At 38.9% G+C, this 14,758-nt stretch overlaps 1 long non-coding RNA gene and 1 pseudogene across 1 annotated transcript in view; one reads left to right on the top strand and one right to left on the bottom strand.

Moving 5' to 3' along the window:
* LOC138820963 (uncharacterized) overlaps positions 1–12,696 on the bottom strand; it is a 38,472-nt gene extending 25,776 nt beyond the window's left edge. The window contains exons 1-2 of the long non-coding RNA XR_011370022.1: positions 12,601–12,696; positions 6,330–6,438 (exon numbers count right to left, since the gene is read on the bottom strand). This is a non-coding gene — a long non-coding RNA (uncharacterized lncRNA). The remainder of the gene's footprint in view (positions 1–6,329; positions 6,439–12,600) is intronic.
* On the top strand, positions 241–347 carry LOC138821110 (small nucleolar RNA U3; annotated as a pseudogene).
* Positions 12,697–14,758: the final 2,062 nt, after the last annotated feature.

The raw sequence follows: 14,758 nt of genomic DNA, 5'->3' as shown, positions 1-14,758 counted from the left end.
CTTTCAGTAGAGAGATAGAGCCCACACAGTAAGTATAATGTTTAACTGTGGAAGTTGATTGAGCCTTTTCTAAGTCTTCAGTAGTTCAGTGTTAATCATTTTCCTATGTATAGTGAAGAAATATTGAAAGAGATGGGCTGGACCTCTTTCATTCACTGGGGGCTGATCTGACTAAGCCCACCCTCCCTTAGCCCTCTCATATGTGATAAAGCCTACTGAAATATGTTATTATATGTGAAAAAGACTATACTTTCAAGGATCATTTCTATAGTTTGTTATTATATGTGAATACACAGATTTTCAGGAGCTAAGCTTTTTGTATGGATCACAACTCCTACATCTAAAGTCCCTAGAATTTCATCTCTTAAATAAGGTTTTATTTTTTTTCCAGTATTTAAGAGGGAGCAATTACTTCCTTGGGTAAAGTTAGGATATCATTGTGAACACAGTAGAGCAGAAAGTTCCAAGAGCTGGCTGAAGAGGCAGACTCCTCAAATTAATTTTCTTTTTCTTTTTCTTTTTTTTTTTCTTTGTCTGAAACGGGGACTTGAACTTTGTACCTGACACTTTCACTCACTGGCTAGCACTCTACCAACTGAGTCATAGTCTATCCCCAGGACTTGTCAAAAAAAAAAAAAAAAAAAAAAAGCAATGCTTTTGGACTGTCCTACAGTTTCCCTCTGTCCTGCAGAATTAGTTACTAAATCATTTCTCTCTCAGCCTGTGCTGCCTAGCTTCTTAGTTGTGTGGGATAACCCAGCTTTGTGTGGAATATTTTTCTTTATAGACCATATACTTCCAAAAGCCAGAGTTGTGTAACTTGTCTAAGAATCAAGACTTACATTTGCAACTGACTGTTTTTGCCCTTATGAAATGCTTTATTATATAATAAGTTGAACTGTTGGAAAGCATAGTATTTTATAGTATACAGGATATAAGACAGAAACAAAATTAAAAATACGTTTGCCTCTAATTTACCTGGTTCCCAGCCTGTGAAGGGAATTCTGTTCTGATGAGACTATTCTATTCTTGTCTTTCAGCTACACAACCCAACCACAAGCACATTATTAGGCAATATGAAACAAGAGAAAAAGTGAAGAAATAGTTTATCTGACTTTGAAAGTGTCCTCTATCCTGGTAGCTAGTTCCTTTTTTATGACTATAACAAATACCTGGGAGAAACAACTTAAAGGAGGAGAGATTTAGTAGGGCAAATGGTTTCATGAGTTTCAGTCCATGTTATATAGTGAGGCAGAGGGCACGGAAGGGGGACAAGAGGACATAACAGAGTAAAGCTGCTCACCTCAACTTATATTTAGTTTGCTTTCCCTCTAAGATAGAAAATTACCTTCCTAATTTCCTTAAGTTTAAATTAAAACCTTCTCTCTCTCTCTCTCTCTTTTTTGGGGGGACAAGATCTTGCCATATGTATTCCAGGCTGGCCTGGGTCCTACTTTATAGCCCAGACTGACCTCAAACTCAATCTTCCTCCCTCAGCCTCCAAAGTGCTTGGACTATAAATATGTACCCCCATACCTGGCTCTTCCTACAGGTAAATAGGGTCACAATACAGGTAAACAAGGTAAACTAAGCTAAGGCAAAAGAGGTACCTAAAGCACAAATTTTTAGATGGTCAGGGTTGTGCCACAGGAAGGCTAGTGCTTGCATGACCTTGAAGATGGACACTTGCTTAGATTTGGTTCTTGCCTTACACTTCTTGCAACCCTACAGTTGAATGAAAAGTTAACCTTATCAGGAGCAGAACTTCAGAGAAAAGCTAATTTAGAGTCTTACATACAAGTTCTGATCCCAATAGGCAAGGGGAAAGACTTGGAGATTTGGGAAAAGAATGTCAGGGAAAACGGGACTGAGGACTTTGAGTATATTGATCCCTTTGTTGGAAGATAGTTGAAGCCTTGAATGAAATACGCGCCTTATATGTAGAACATTTGCCATTCTTCGATCTTCCCCTATCAAGTCTTCCATTCTCAATACCCATAGCCAGAGTCAAGTCTCAGAAGAACCTTCGTGGGCAGACCCAGGCCTGAAATGTGGATGGGGGACTCTCAAAAGGTATAGAAACTGGTAACAAGAAAGTATATCTAGAATAACCTGAGGGTGATGGATAAGAACTATAAATGTGGATATGAAAAAATTGTTTGAAATGGAGCTATTTCTCCTTGACATGGGATTTAATGCCTTAAAACGGACTCAATGATGGTTGTGAGATGGCTTTTCAAAGCTTGAAAAGAGTGATGGTCCACATTGAATAACACAGAAATGCCAGGATTGCTTAGATAGGCTGAGGGATGTGAAGGGTAAACAAAGGAGGAGGCTACAATGCTTGATAAGAAATGTACTCATTATCTTGCCCATGTAATTGTAACCCCTCTGTACAGTATTTTCACAATAAAAAATAAATAAAAATTAAAAAAAGAAAGCAATTTTATATACCACATTTTCTTGATCCATTCATCTACTGAGGGGCATCTGGGTTGGTTCCATGTCTTAGCTATGGTAAATAATGCTGCAATAAATAGTTGTGCTGGTAGCTTTAGTAAGGCCTTGTTTGTGATCATTTGGGTAAATGCCCAAAAGTGGGATTGCTGGGTCATAGGGGAGCTTTATGTGGAGTCATTTGAGGAACCTCCATACTGCTTTCCAAAGTGGTTGAACAAGTTTACACTCCCACCAACAATGTAGTAGGGTTCCCTTCTGTCCACATCCCCTCCAGCATCTGTTGTTATTAGAGTTCTGGATTCTAGCCATTCTAACTGGGGTGAGGTGGTATCTCAATGTTGTTTTGATTTGCTTTTCTTTTATGGCTAGAGAGGTTGAGCATTTCTTCATGTGTCTATTGGCCATTCTTATTTCCTCTTCAGAGAAGTTTCTCTTTAAGTCTTTAGCCCACTTGTTGATGGAGTGGTTGTTTCTTTGAGGATTTGTTGTTGGGGAATTTAGTTTTTTGAGTTCCAAGTATATTTTAGATATGAAACCCTTGTCCGTTGTATGGCTTCTCCCAACCCATAGGCTTTCTATTGATTTTGCTAGCTATGTCCTTTGCCATGCAGAAACTCTGTGGTTTCATGCAATCTTTTTTTTTTTTTTTTTTTTTTTTTGGGTCCAGTCGTGGGCCTGAACTCCGGGCCTGGGCACTGTCCCTCAGCTCTTCAGCTCAAGGCTAGCGCTCTACCACTTGAGTCACAGCGCTACTTCCGGCTTTTTTTTCTGCTTATGTGGTGCTGAGGATCGAACCCAGGGCCTCATGCATGCAAGGCAAGCGTTCTACCACTGAGCCACCTTCCCAGCCCATCATGCAATCTTATTTAAGAAAGAATGACATCACTCCATTTGTTAGGAAATGGAAAGACTTGGAAATAATTATATTAAGTGAAGTAAGCCAGGCCCAGAGAAACATAGGTCCTGTGGTTTTCCTTATTTGCAATAACTAGTATCTATCTAGAATAAGCAGAAAAGAACACAAGCTATGTACATATGACCATATAAGATGATGCTAAGTGAAATGAACCCCAAGATAGAGACACAAGAGGTTTTATCTTTCTTGCTGTTGTTTTTAATGTACTTAAAATGTACTATGTAATTTTTTGTTTCTTTTGTATGTTCTTTGCCCATGGTATAATCCCTATTGTCACTGTATTTGATTCTGGTGTCCTGCATCTTCTATATACATTTTTCTAATTTAGGGAGGGGAAGGAAAAATAACAAAATGCTGAAATAAAGATACAGGTTGGCCCATTGTAACAATGAGATGTACAAAACAGTATGTTGAAAATGAACTTTACAACTTCGGGAGTGGGGAAGGAGGAGTTGGGCAGGTGGGGAGGGGAGGGATGGTGGGGGGGAAAACAAAGGAGGAGGTAAATGTTCTATAGGAAATGAACTCATTACCTTACTCATGTAACTGTAACCCCTCTGTACACTATTTTTACAATAAAAACATATAAAAAAGAGAAAGGAATCATGCTAAAAATAGATCTGATATAAGTATATAAGTGTATAAGGCCTGAAGCCAAGGCTCTACTGTGTAAGAGCTCATCTTGTCAGCAGGGCCTGACGAAGTGTTAATCAAGGTATTGATGATTGCCTTGGTGAAGACTCACTAGCTTTGACAGTAAGCAGTACTCTATGGCAATGAGAGAGGTTGTTATGGAATTGGGTTCTCTGGGAGCAGTGGGGATAAAGGAGCACACAAACAATTTGCATATCAGGTATCAGGGTCAGAGGTCCGCCAAGCAGACCTGAGCCACAGTGACCTCATGAAGAGGGTTCATAAAACATAGCGATCAATCTTAGGAACAAAAGAGGGCAGTCCACAAGGATCTTCCTTAATATAGACAACAAAAAAGGCCATCAAGGATGCATGAAGGAAAACCTGATATCAGCTTCTCCAGTAGGAAACTGAAATGTCTTGCTATCCTCTTCATGGTTCAGTATTTTAGATTTTCTTATACCCTCATTAACTTGGGAGCTGAGCTTTTTTGAGGTAGAATAGTGTTTTCTGGCTTTATTCTATGGACATGCACTTAGGCCCAGATAAGTCATCTCATATTTGGATGAGTCTATCTGAGTATAGTCCAGGTTTTAATGCTATCAATTAATTCACAGATTTTCTGATTTTTCGAAACAAATTCTAATTTCCCCCAAATATCTGTTCTCCATAAGTCTTTGGGGGATAGAGTCAATTCATAGGGTGGTAATATGGAATAGACATAATGTTATTTCCTCTTCCTATCTACATCTTTTAAGATTGTATTAATTCAAGCGAGGTTCCTCTTACCGGCTTTCAAGCTGACTCTTATGGCTTCTGAATTTTTTTAAAGTGAGGATGCAGCCCCCTTGATTGGGGAAGAGGTGGCAACAACAGAGGCAGAAATATGTGCAATCAGCAGTTGACAGACTGTCATCTGAGTGTACTGGTATGGTCCAAAATTTAGGGTCATTCCCTTTGTTTTCCTTACCAGAAAGTGAATTAGGCTTCCCGCTAAATGCTTCCTCTAAGAGTCCCATTCCTGCTGGCAGACACCGGGTGTCCTACGCCTGATTCAGCACATTTGTGGTCAGGACCCTGAACCAAATTATGAACCTCCTTTTGAAATAGGGGTTAGAGGGGACTTCCAAGTGCCTTGAAGTGGCTCAGGCTCTTAAACTAATTATACCACCCTCCCAAATATGTAAAAGAGGAACTAGGTTCCTGCAAAATGAGTGGGATTCCCCTTTTGGCTCAGGGTGGATTTTAAAGCCTTTCATTCAGAATATATGAGCCTTTCTTCTCTACTTGCCCTCTCACCTTAATCCTTCCTTCCTCTTTTCTAGTTTTAAAATAAGCAATGCAAGTCTGTACTTATGGGCCTATCCCTGTCCAATAGGAGATTGTCCTATTATCCTGATGTTTACACAGTATTGACCATTCATGTCCACGCTGGTTGATATGTTAGAATAGAGCTAAAGTGAAGGAAGAATGTTTTGAGAGTCCTGTTGAAAGAACTCTATGGCCCTACAGAACTCGCTGAGACAAATACCCTAAAGAAAGTGATTTCTGACCCAATGGACTAGTCAAAGAAACACAAAATGCTGTTAAAGCTCAGGACAGTTCAAGCTCCATTGGATTCACTCAGCATATCTTTTAAGCATCTTAAGGTTCTTGACTGTAAATATAAAGTAAAATCTAAAGAAATATAGGTGGCTTAAATTTGATAGGGTTTAAGAGCCTTAATTTCAGAAACAAAACTAGCTCTTGGAAGAGCTGGAGCTAGTGAGCAGATTTCCCTATACAAAGCACTCTCTTACAGGGTGCAAGTCAGCTTGTGTTTGGATGTTCCAGTTGTGTGTCTGCTGACCTCTAATCAAACAGATGGTTGCCCATAAAAATCCCCCACACAGTTATTTCTAGAACACCCCTCCCCAGTCTTCTAAGTGCAATTGGTCCAAGGACATCAAGTAACAGCTTTTGTGCCATTTTCCCCAAACCTTCGCCCCATTCAAGTTGGAGATTTAAAGCAGAATTCTCTATAATGATCCTCAAATAGGCTGTGAGGGCCTTAGGGTTTTGACCAAGCTAATCTGATCTATATGTTGAGCTTGTAAGTTTTGTGCCATTTAAAAATTCTTTAAAGAGCTTTCTTGATAGTTAAGGAATGTTCTTACAAAGGAAAGCTTGAGCAAGACTGGTCTTGTACTTTCAATACTTTCCATCAAGTTCTACTGCCTGAGGCCTTCACTGTCTATAAGAGGGACTATTCACTAAAGTGGGAGTCTTTCCCTTTGCTCTATTATGCAAACATTGTCCACGTTTCTGGAAAATTACTAACATTTGTATTGTCCTTTGTTGTTTCCCATCTGTTGTTATGTCAACCCAACGGATCCTTGAAGTCTTGTAAAATTTGAAGATCTTAATCTCTCTGCCATTAGCTTCCTTATCTGATGAAAAAAAAAAGGAATGAGTTCTTATTTTCCTCTAAGCTAGAAATCCAAGTCTGGTTTATTAATTCCATCCAAGGTTCTTTCCACTGCTACAAATGATCTTACTAGATCTAGTTTTTTTTAAAAATTATTGTCAAGGTGATATACAGAGGGATTACAGTTATATAAGTAAGATAGTAAGTATACTTCTTGTTGAACTTGTTGCCCTCTCCCTCATTTTTCTTCCTCTTTTTCCTCCTCTAATAACCCCCACAAGTTGTACAGATCATTTCCAACATATTATCTTGTGAGTATTGCTATTGCATTGGTTCCCCCTTTGTCCTTTGTCTCATCGTTTTGTTACCAGATCTAGATTGACCGGTTCTTCCAACATTTTTTTTTGTTAGCTAAAAGATATTTTCTTTGAAGGTAACTTTGAGTAAATACCATAAAATCTGTGACATCAGCTGCTGGCCAATTCTAGAGCATCATTTTCTGCCTAGCACATATTTTGTGATCACTATGGGAAGACCTGCACACTCTTTCCTTACAGTGGCCAGACTGTCCTATTTGAGATCCTCAATGACAAAGAAAAGGGCATCAGTTCTACTCTTGATATTCAAGTATTTCTCCTCTTCCAACCTTTCCCTGTCGTCTCTCACCTAAATATCTTATTCTGTCTGATGTTTGTGGCAAACCTTGCCTTTAAACTTGATTTTCAATGTTCCTCTTCTTCCATGGTACCCCCTAGTACAACAGGAGAAAATGCTTAATCCAGAAAAGTTGAAGGTAGACAGGAATTCCCACTTCTGACCTTAATTGATCACCAGAGGCTCATACAAGCAAAAGTTTTACCAAGACATCCTACACATCAAGTCCTCAGGGCTACAGTAAACACCTAGGATGTCTATATAACTAATATTTTCCCTAGAAATTGTCCCTTTTTTTCGTGATGAATTCCTGGAAACCATATTTTCATCATACAGTTGTGTTTCCTTGGTATAAGCTGAGGTTGAGCTAGCTCTACCTGACCTAAGATAATTAATCAGCTCCTCTCCAAATTCTTGGGATTGTCAGCATGTTCATGGATGGCTGGAAATAGAACATGTAAATGTAAATGTGGAGTGGCTGTGTTCTGTCAGTAGTCTGGGAGAGCAGAGGAAAATGACGTGAATATAGGGAAACATATGGGAGAGTCCTGGTAGCTTGCCAGAATCCAGTTCTTGTCACTTTCTGAGGCCCAGATGGCTTAACCTTAGTCTCCCTAGCATTCCCCGTCTTCTCTTAAAAAGAATGGAAGTTGTTTTGCTTGACACTAGAGAGTCATAATTCATATAGATTGTTCATCTTTCTTGTTATCTCTTATTTCCCATTCTCTTGAATTCCTGTCATCTTGCCAACATCTAGAGTTGAAACCTTGCAGAAAATTGATTTTTGCCCATTTGTTCACCCCAGTTTCCTTCCTGCTTGCTTTTCTTCCTCACTTTCCAAGCTTTTTAAAAAGTATTCTCTCTACCATTTCCACTACCAATTGAAACTCTCATTTTCCCCCCTACAAATAAACTTTGCTACTTCACAGCATACTTCACAGCAAATTTAGGATTATTAACTCCTGTCATCCTAAGCATTTTTACCATCCATGTCACTGTCCCATCCTTTATTCTATTTTTTAAAAAATCTTCCATTCTCATGGCCTTCATTATCATATGTGGCTCTCCCTTTGTCTGCTCAGTGAGTGCTCTCTCTCTCTGTCTGTCTCTGTCTGTCTCTGTCTCTGTCTCTCTCTCTCTTTCTCTCTGTCTCTCTGTTCTTTTTCTTTTTTTTTATTTTGTTCCAGTATTGGGACTTGAACTTGGGACCAAGGTGCTTTTCCCTTTTTCTGCCAAGTATGATGCCCTATCATTTGAACCCCAACTTCACTTCTGGCTTCCTTAGTGATTAATTGAAGATAAGATTCTCATGGACTTCGATGCCCAAGCTGGCTTTGATCCTGAGGTTGGAGGATCTGAGTAGTAACTAGGATTTCAGGTGTGAGCTACCACGCCTGACACAGCTTAACCATTTTGAGTCAATAGAAGCTGAGCCTATTAGGTAGTCAGTTTCCCAGCCTTTTTGGCAGCTAACCTGAGATGTCCAAGAAGGCATAAAGAAATGTACAATAAATGTTTTCCTAATATAATAATACAGAGGCCAATGAAGAGACTCAGTGTCTCTCCTTGTGTGGATTTATGTGTGAAATTTGTTCTTAGAGCTATTTCAATTGTCCTCTTTCTCTGAGCATGCCATCTCTGGAGATGGAATAAGGGATAGGCATTGTTGAGCTGCTAAACCAGTACTGCAGCCAGCTACCTCTGACTTATGTTTGAGAAAAGTACATCCCAAATGTCTGTCACTTTGAAGGCAACCACACATATACTATTATGCCAAGAAGCTATTGAGGAATAAAGGGAAAAGTACGAATCCTTGTCATTGAGGGATTTAGTGAGAAGGTAGCTGTGCCAACCAAAGATGCATTGCATTCTCTAACCAACTGGTGGGCTCAACTATTAAAGTCTATGGTGAAAGGATTGTTGTTGATTTTATTTGTTGTATTCCAAAAGTGTACTGTACTGCCAGGAATATGGTGCTCATTTGAATGGAAATAAGGTTAGCAGGAAATAGAAACTCAACTCCTGTGTGCTTGCATGTGTGTGAGTATGAAAGAACTTTAGAAGAGTCATTGACTTTATGAGTTCCTTGGGAAGAGTAAGTTATATAATTGTCTTAAAGTAGGAAAAATTAATATTCTAGATTAGATCTCTAATTTTTTGTTTAAGGAAGGTGTGCAAGACAGAGACCAAGATAGAGATGCACAGAAACCAATTTCTAATTGATAATCAGGCCATATCACAGACTATCTTCATAAGCTTATGTATTTAAAACATTAGCATTTGCAGATAAAATTTTGAAGAAAAGTGAATACCATATTTTTATGACTATACATATTCTTGAAAAATCAATAATTTATATAAGATTATATACCAATGATTACAGCATTTGTAGGCTTTTTAAACTCCTATTAATGTTTTAAAACTTAAAGGAGTCAAAGCAGACACTCTGAAAACATTACAGGATGGAATAGGAGAAACCCTAGGTCTTCTTGGCACAGGCCAAAATTTTCTTAATAGAGACCCAGAAACACAACAAATCAAAGAAAGGTTGGACAAATGGGATTGCATGCAATTGCAGAGCATGGCAAAGGACATAGCTAGCAAGATCAATAGAAAGCCCACGGATTGGGAGAAGATCTTCACTAGTCATACAATGGACAAGGGTCTCATATCTAACATATACCTGGAACTCAAAAAATTAAATCCCCCAACAACAAATCCTCAAAGAAACAACTGCCCAATAAATAAGTGGGCTAAAGACTTACAGAGAAACTTCTCTAAAGAGGAAAGAAGGATGGCCAATAGACAAGTGAAGAAATGCTCAACCTCCCTAGCCATAATAGAAATGCAAATCAAAACAACATTGAGATACCACCTCACCCTAGTTAGAATGTCTATAATCAAGAATTCTCATAACAACAGTTGCTGGAGGGGATGTGGACAGAAGGGAACTGCATTGTTGGTGGGAGTGTAAACTTGTTCAACCTCTTTGGGAATAGTATGGAGGTTCCTCAAAAGACTCCACATAGAGCTCCCCTATGACCCAGCAATCCCACTTTCGAGCTTTTTACCCAAATGATCACAAACAAGACCATACTAAAGCTACCAGCCCAACTATGTTTATTGCAGCATTATTCACCATAGCTAAGATATGGAACCAACCCAGATGCCCCTCAGTAGATGAATGGATCAAGAAAATGTGGTATATATACACAATGGAATTTTATGCCTCCATCAGAAAGAATGACATTGCCCCATTTTTTAGGAAATGGAAAGACTTGGAAAAAAATTATATTAAGTGAAGTAAGTCAGGCCCAAAGAAACATGGGCCCTATGGTTTCCCTTATTTGCAATAACTAGTATATGTCTGAGACAAGCAGAAAAGGTTAGATAAGTTGATGTTAGGCGAAATGAACCCCGAGATAAGGATTCAAATGTTTCTTTTTTCTTTCTTGCGATAGTTTCTAACATATTTATAAGATGATTTCTTTGTTGCTTTGTATGTACCTCCCGCAGGGTATAAGCCTTGCTTTCACTGTATTTTAAGTTGATATAATTTGTGAAGGGGAAGGGAAAAAAACAAACTGTTTAAATAGGGTTACAGGTGGACCCATTACAACAATGAGATGTACAAGATGTTTATGTCAAAAAACGAACTTTACAACTTTGGCAGGGTGGGGGGAATGGGGGTGCGGGGGTGGAGAGGGGAAGGGATGGTATGGGGAAACAAAGGAGGAGGCAACAATGCTTGATAAGAAATGTACTCACTATCTCGTCCATGTAATTGTAATCCCTCTGTATGGTATTTTCACAATAATAAAAAAAACTTAAAAGAAAAGTAAGAATTGAGTATTATTCATATCAAACACTGAAGAACCGCTCTTTTAATGTAAATGGGGAAAATAACTTCTTATGGGAGAGAGATATAATGTTAAAATTATATCACATTGATATGATACAGTTGAAATCTCATAGTCAAGCCTAAATACAATAGTTCTCTTCATGGTTCCTAAATACCAGGTGTGCCAATATAGATATAGATGTATGCTCTTCAGTTCAATGACTGTCTTCATGGTTCCCAAATACCAGCTGTGCCAATATGATATAGATGTACTCTCTTCAGCTCAAAAAGCCAAGAAGCAAGAGTGTAACACATTTAATTGGAAGAACCCAAAATGGTACCAAGTATAATGAAATCTTATGATAGAAGGGATGAGAAATGGAAATGTGACAATGCAGTGATACTTTTTCGGGTTTATTAGAAAGAATATTTATGAGCAGACTGGGGCATGATAATTCACATATCTGCTGCTTTGACAGCTATTTGCCCATGGTGTAGACCTGTATATTAGTGGTTAGCTAATAGGTAACAGCACAGGTACTAAAGATGTCTGCTATGGGGCTTTTCTGTTTCAGATATTAAGCTTTGTTTTTGAAGATATCTACAAATTATTGGTCTTAGGATTCCTTTATATTCTGAAAAAATATCAAGGACTCCAAAGGATTTCAATTCATATGGGTTCTAATGAATTACATTGAATTTGAAACTATGGTTCTTGATATCAAGAACTTTAAGAAAAAGGTGCATCCAAATTCAGCTCAGTACATTACATTCCTAATTAGAATTTTCTACTCTTAGTAAATCACAGAAGGAAACACTCCTGACTGTATCTCAAAGAGAAGGGCTATGTGTATGCTGATAGGGAAAGCCAAATTTTTTCTTTTTTTGTGCCAGTCCTGGGGCTTGAACTAGAGGCTGGGGTGCTGTCCTTGAGCTTTTTTTTTGGGGGGGGGGGTCCAGTTGTGGAGCCTGAACTCTGGGCCTGGGCGCTGTCCCTCAGCTCTTCAGCTCAAGGTTAGCACTCTACCACTTGAGCCACAGCACCACTTCCGTCTTTTTTCTTTTTGCTTATGTGGTGCTGAGGAATCGAACCCAGAGCCTCAGGCATGCAAGGCAAGCACTCTACCACTGAGCCACCTTCCCAGCCTTGTCCCTGAGCTTTTGTGTTCACTCTACCACTTGAATCACAGCTCTACTTGCAGCTTTTTGGCAGTTTATTGGAAATAAGTGTCTCTTGGACTTTCCTGTGAAGTGGTTTTAAACTATCCTTTCCTTAAAACTATTGGTTAGTTGTTCTCTCCCTTCCCATCTTGAGAAAATCCAGTAGTATGAGTTGCTAACCAAAGAATAAAATAGTTAAATTTAGTCCTATCACAAAATGAAAACAAAGCAGAAATTTCTTAGCCTTAGAAAACTGAACCTGAGTCAAATCTTCTATGTGAGCATGTTTTGAGAAGTTTCAATTCCAGGAAAGGGAAACAAACCAGCGAAGAAAGGAAATGTGGTGGGATACGTAACCAAGTAGACCATAGTTTTGTAAAAACTCAGAGCGGGTTCCTTTGACATAGGAACATCTCTGAAGCAATGTCACAAGATGTTGGAGATCAGGAAAAAGGACACAGAATTTCTCATCTCCCTCTGATTCCTGTCCTTGACTGGTCAAAGTTTTCTAATGGAATAACAACTTACCCACACTTATAGTTTATGTAACTTGGCCAGTCTCAACAGCTGCAGGTAATCTACTTGCCAGATAATACAAAGGTCTGCTTGGGTCCAATTTAGGCAGTGGAGCTGCTAGAACAGCTATTTTACAGCTCTATGGAAACTGAGCTCCATGAGAGGATGCAACAATGGTGGATTGAGGTGGATTGAGGTGACAATGGCAGTGGCCACTGAACAAACTAAGACATGTTTGATCAATGAAGTCTGATAAAATGTCATTTGATTACAAAGAGACTTCATGCACATATCATGTATTTGAAGAATGCAGTGACCACATTTCATGCCACATTTTTAAATCTAGGCACTTTCTAGCCATTGGAAAACCATGGAGACAAACAGCTTATGATGAACCAGTATCCTGACCAGTGTTTTCATCTTTACATACACTACAAGTGCTACCTGCTTTACCTGGCTCATCAAGAAGAGTCCTTGGTTATGTATTCTTCGAGCAATTTTTTGTCCAACAGGAGGGGAAAAAACTGTCATTTCCTTTAGTTTCTTTTGTTATTTTTGAGTTCTGTGATGATTGGTACTATTTGGACTCTTACTGGATATTTTAGATTAAAAACCAAAAGTAGATATTATGATTAGTGGTCAAGAGACCTTCTCTGCTTTGTTGGTGGTCTCTGGAGAGTCTTTAATGGATAATTCTTAGCAGTTTTATGTTGTGTAATTTACAGACAGTTCAAAAATCCCCAAATGTCACAACACAGTAGAATCTCCCAAATAAAATCTAGGTCCTGGCTGCTCTATAGTATTGTGAGGGTTTTTATTTGTTTGTTTTTGTAGATCTACAGTTCGCATTTTATATAAACATAAGGTATGGATTTCACCTTAAGAAAGTTAACTCTTTAAAAGTTAATATTTTAGATACAATAATGTGAAGGTTAGAACATCTTAAGAATGCCAGTTGTCTATCAATTCATTTCACTTTAGCACATACCATCTTTAAAGATCTGGATTCTAAGTAGAGTAAAACACTACTGATTACCTACATTCTTAACAGCAACGGAGAGAAATAGTCAAATGCCCATTCCCACAGGGTTGTTTTTGTTAATCTCATTCTATACAACATTGCTTCCCCATTTCCCATCCTCCCACTGCTCAATCCATTCTGGCTCCTTCAGGAAGAAGCACCTTCCAATCAATTGTTCATTATGCATAGGAGGACGTCATCTGGCAACTGCAATGCCTAAGTAGCACTCTTTTCACATTGCTGGCTCAAAGCCTACTACTCATGCAAAGAGGATGATCAACAGGCCCAGAGGCCACTGAAAGAAGGAAAAATATTGGGAAAATGAACACTTGACAGTTCCAGGGCTGGAAAGCATTAACTGGTGAGCTTTAACTCTATGGATCAGTGGTGTACCAAGGAAAGATCTCCCAGCTGCATCAACGCTACTCCTACAAGGCAATATTCCAGCTTTGGTGACTGAGCGCAACATCAGAGATGTTGCTGTGTGTGCGTGCGTGCGTGCGTGCGTGTGTGTGTGCCAGTCTTAGGGTCAGAGTATGGGTACTATCCCTGAGCATTTGTGCTCAAGGCTAGCACCATAACCACTGGAGCCAAACCTCCTCTTCTGTGTAATTTTTGGTAGTTAATCGAAGGTTAATTACCGAAAGATTCTTAAGGAGTATCCTGCTCAAGCTGGCTTCAAATTGTGATCCTCAGACAGAAGCCTTATTTTTTTTTAAATTTTATTAGAAAGGTGATGTATAGAGGCATTATAGTTCCATAAGTAAGGAAATGAATACAATTCTTGTCAAATATTGCTACCCCTTCCCTCCTTTTCTCTAGCTTTCTCTCCCCTGCGGTTCCCTCTCCCCGAGTTGTAAGGTTCATTTCCAACATAGTGATATAGTGTCATTGTTACATTGGTTCACCCTTTGTCCTTTGTCTTACCATTTCTGATTCCCCTTCCCATCCCCAAATCTGCTAAACTCACATATAAGACAAAGGGTACCGACATCAAAACCAGTGACAACAGGGGATAAACCAAAGGAAAAAAAGAAATAACTGCAAATAGTTAGACACACACACACACACACACACACACACACCCTCTTGTTTCCATATCTTGGAGTTCATTTTGATTAGCATCATTTTATCTTTTTATTTTTTTAT

The sequence above is a fragment of the Dipodomys merriami genome, unplaced genomic scaffold, assembly GCF_024711535.1.
Source record: "Dipodomys merriami isolate MVZ:Mamm:240054 unplaced genomic scaffold, mDipMer1.0.p SCAF_9, whole genome shotgun sequence".
NCBI classification, from domain to species: Eukaryota; Metazoa; Chordata; class Mammalia; order Rodentia; family Heteromyidae; genus Dipodomys; species Dipodomys merriami.
This window is presented reverse-complemented; position numbering and strand designations above follow the sequence as displayed.